Below are 4,436 nucleotides of genomic sequence, written 5' to 3'. Positions count from 1 at the left end.
TGTTTTGATTTGTGATTTAATTGTACCTAGATTGTACCTACATTTCTGTCTAGCCCCAGGATTGATACTGAAATTACAATTGAGGTATTGTTGATTCTGTTGGATAATTAGTTAATTGAGGTATTTTTTATGCTCTGTTCCTGTCTTTCGAAGGTCTGGTTGACTAGTTGTGTGTTGTTAATTTTTGTTGAATGATTATTTGATTGTTGGTTTGCTCTGGTCTGCTGCTGTTTATTGATTGTTGATTATTGATTATTTCGAAGGTCTGTGCTGCTGTTTTTGTGTTGTGATTTTAATTAATTGATTGTTGATTTTGAATGTCTTGTGATTGTTGATTAGTGCTGTGTTGCTGACTTGTTGTGCTTGTTTGACTCTTTTGTGATTTACATGTGCTTGGATTGTGACTATTTTTGGTGATTTATTGAGTAACACAATGAAGGAGCATTAAAGTGTCAAGTCTAAAACTTGATTGTTGCTGTCATTAATAAATTGTTTTCTCTGACTTGTGAAGAAAAGGCATCATGGGAGACACATATACTTTAAGGGGTTGGATGGAAGCTAGATATAAGTCGAAAGGAGATCCGTGGTCATTCATTAAAGATGAATTTATTATGATATTTAGATGTATTTTTGAAGAGTTGTAAAAGATATATGTAATCGATGGTTTTTATAGAAGGTTAACCAAATTATGCATCAAAGTTCAAAGAGTCGGCCATGAATAATTTCGTGGTGTGCTGACTAATTTTTAAAGCCACCATAAAGAGTCAATTCAACAAATGCAACTAGAGGATATCAGATCGCTGAAGAACATCATCTTGGAGGTGATAAACCGTTCTTTTGGACAGGGTAATCCAGCGACGAATCGTGAGGTTGAAGACCATTGTATCTCTCAACTTGACTTCTCCTTACAAAAACGGTATAATTTTTTTTCCCTTTTATCATTGTGTTTTTTTCTTCTCTTAAAAGTGATTATTTTCATTTAGTTGCAACACCAAGATAATGAGAAGTTGGGCACTAGATCCTGTTTTGTTCTGGTGCCAGAAAAATTCAGTTTCTACGGACTGTGCATTGACTGTTCTTCCGTAATAGGAGTGTCCTTTTCTATATTAACAAATACTAGTTTGTTTTCTTCATAGAATTTTGAAAACCATATCTGAGAGATGACTGTTGTTTATTATCACGAGAATAGGGAACACCAGTATAACACGAGTCAAAGCATTATCCGATTTTATCGGAACTGCTTGCACATCTCTGATACACCGACAAAGATACGGTACTTAGAAATTTTTTATTTGTTTGATTTGTTTTTTTATAATATATTATTATACATATATATTGTGAGAGTGGTAAAACAGTTATGACAAAGAATGGTGAATCATGTAGACAATGGCATAGATAACTGGCCAACTTTGTCATAACTGTTTTACCACTCTCACAATATATATGTATAATAATATATTATAAAAAAAACAAATCAAACAAATAAAAAATTTCAAGTACCGTATCTTCGTCGGTGTACCGGAGATGGTGCAAGTAGTTCCGATAAAATCGGATAATGCTTTGACTCGTGTTATACTGGTGTTCTCTATTTTCGTGATGATAAACAACCGTCATCTCTGCACTCACTCTTCAAAATTTCATGGATGAAACAAATTGTAGTGTTTGTTAATATGGAAATGGACACTCCTATTTCGGAAGAACAGTCAATGCACAGTCTGTAGAAACTGAATTTTTCTGACGGTGCTCGAGAACAAGACAGGATCTATTGCTCATCTTCTCATTATCTTGGTGAGACAACTGAATGAAAATAATCACTTTTAAGAGAAAAAAACACAATGATAAAAGGGGAAAAAAATTATATCATTTTTGTAAGGGGAAGTCAAGCTGAGAGATATATTGGTCTTCAACCTCACGATTCATCGCCGGATTACCCTGTCCAAAAGGACGGTTTATCACCTCCAAAATGATGTTCTTCAGTGCTCTGATATCCTCTAGTTGCATTTGTTGAATTGACTCTTTACGGTGGCTTTGAAAATTAGTCAGCAGACCACGAAATTGTCCATGGCCGACTCTTTGAACTTTGATGCATAAATTGGTTAACCTTCCATGAAAACCGTCCATTACATGTACCTTTTTCAACTCTTCAAAAATGCATCTAAATATCATGATAAATTCATCCTTGATGAATGACCACCACTGGTATGCAATGTTCTGAAAACCGGACCGGTTAAAAACCCAGCCTCGTCAACGGAACCGCCGCCGCCGTCAGTGGTTGTCGGCGTCTCCGCGGCCTCCTCCTTCCCCTGTCCCAAACCCATACTGCCAGACCTTCTCTTCTAGCTCGGGCTCGGCACGTCGTCCATTCCCCCGGTGACTTCGCTGTTCGTGTTCGAGGCTTCCGGCTGCTGTGTCGTCGTCGTGTCTTCGTCGTCTTGCCATCGTCGTCCTTCTGTGGTAACTAAGAAGATTATAGCTGCTGCAGAAATTATTAGAAGCACCAAAACCCAAACAACTAATGCTACATTATGATGATACAAAATTACATAGGTATGTATTTTGCCCCACAATAGCATTTTCAGATTAAAATTAGATCAAGAATTAAGACTATCTTTGAACTTGTGATTTTAATTTACTGATTATTGATTTTGAATGTATTATGATTATTGATTAGTGATGTGTTGCTGAGTTGTTGTGTAATCTTAATGGAATCTCCTCTTTCTCTTGAATTCTGGAACAGCATCATGGGTTTGCTTAACCTAAAGCTCAATTATAATGCTGCTCTGCTCCTATTCACTCTCTTTTCTCTTTCAACAATCACTCATCTATCACAATTTCTTCTTATCAGTAATCATATATTCATGCTTTTTTTTCTCTTCCATAATTAGTTGTTCTTTTTATTCATTGAAAAAATAATTTGCTTATTTAATTTAGTGTCATCACTGCTTTGCTAATGCTAATGTTTGGTTACTGAATACTCTGTTTTGAACTTTTGATATGTTGTATAATGTACTGATTTTATTGTTTTTAGTGTTTTAGTGTCATCACTTCCTTGCTAATGTTCTATTTAATTTAGTGTCATCATTCCCTTGCTAATGCTAATGCTTGGTTACTGAATGCTCTGTTTTGAACTTTTGATGTTATATAATTTACTGATTTTGCTATTTTTAGTGTTTAATTTAGTGTCATCATTTTCTTGCTAATGCTAATGCTTGGTTACTGAATGTTCTGTTTTGAACTTTTGATATGTTGTATAATATACTGATTTTGCTGTTTTTAGTGTTTAGTTTAGTGTCATCACTGCTTTGCTGAATGGTGTTGCTAATGTACTAGTGTTGCTGTTTTAGTGTTTTGATAATGTACTGATGTTGCTGTTTTAGTGTTTTATAATGTGTTGCTGTTTCATTGTTGCTGTTCGATAATATACTGGTGTTGCTGTTTTAAGGTTGCTGATGTACTTTTGATATTTTAAGATTTATATTAAACTATAATTATATTTCAGGGTGTTTAATTATAATTTATTTATTATTTAAAACTAATCTAATAGTAGAGGGCCAAATCACAGGGCTAAAAATCTGATTATAGTCAATCCCTCCCTATTGATGAAAGCCCTTTCCTACAAGCCTTGCTTTGTATCTAATTATAGAATTATCAGGAGCTCTTTTGATTGCAAACACCCATTTGCAACCAATGATGGTACATTGGATGGAGGATCAACAAGAGTCCATGTGTTATTTTTAATCAAAACATCATACTCGTCCTGCATTGTCTTGAACCAGTGTGGGCAATTAACAGCCTGTTTGACGGTTTTAGGAATTTCTTGTGTTAAGTCAATATCAAGGTAAGCAGAATTGCATATTTTTTGTTTTGAAATCCCAGCTTTATCTCTAGTAATCATTGATTGAGTGTTAAGAGAAGTATGTTTAGCAGTTTGTAAAGGAGTAGGGACTTGAACATGTTAGATGAACACGAGTAGTGTGGAAAATGATTCATATTTTTGTAGGTTAACTCTCTCACGGATATTTATGATCTTTTCTGTCAACATTACGAGATTTTGTTGCCGAGTATAAAGCTCACAAATGAGATTTGTTGGCAGGAGCATCCGAGAAAGTTTAACTAGTAGTCTTCTAATTCTGCTATTAATTTATAATTTTTTCATTATATTTAGTCTTATTTTATTCTTTTTTTTTATGTTCAGCTGTCATCACTTAACCAGATACTTTATGGAAGGAATACAAATTTAAAAAGGTTAGTTTTTTTTTCCCTTATTCTTTTTTTTTATGTTCAACTATCACCACTTTGATCATGACCTCGGGCCAGAAACCTACAAAAAAGCATTCTGTCGCTCAAATACGAGATCATACACTTGGTGATCTGGTGTGTTTGGAAAATATAACTTCCTTTTCTAGCTCATTTTATTCTTGGTTGTTGCCATATCT

The sequence above is a fragment of the Arachis ipaensis genome, chromosome B06 (genome assembly GCF_000816755.2).
Source record: "Arachis ipaensis cultivar K30076 chromosome B06, Araip1.1, whole genome shotgun sequence".
Taxonomy (NCBI): Eukaryota; Viridiplantae; Streptophyta; class Magnoliopsida; order Fabales; family Fabaceae; genus Arachis; species Arachis ipaensis.
The sequence above is the reverse complement of the archived record's forward strand: the minus strand, read 5'-3'. Positions refer to the sequence as shown.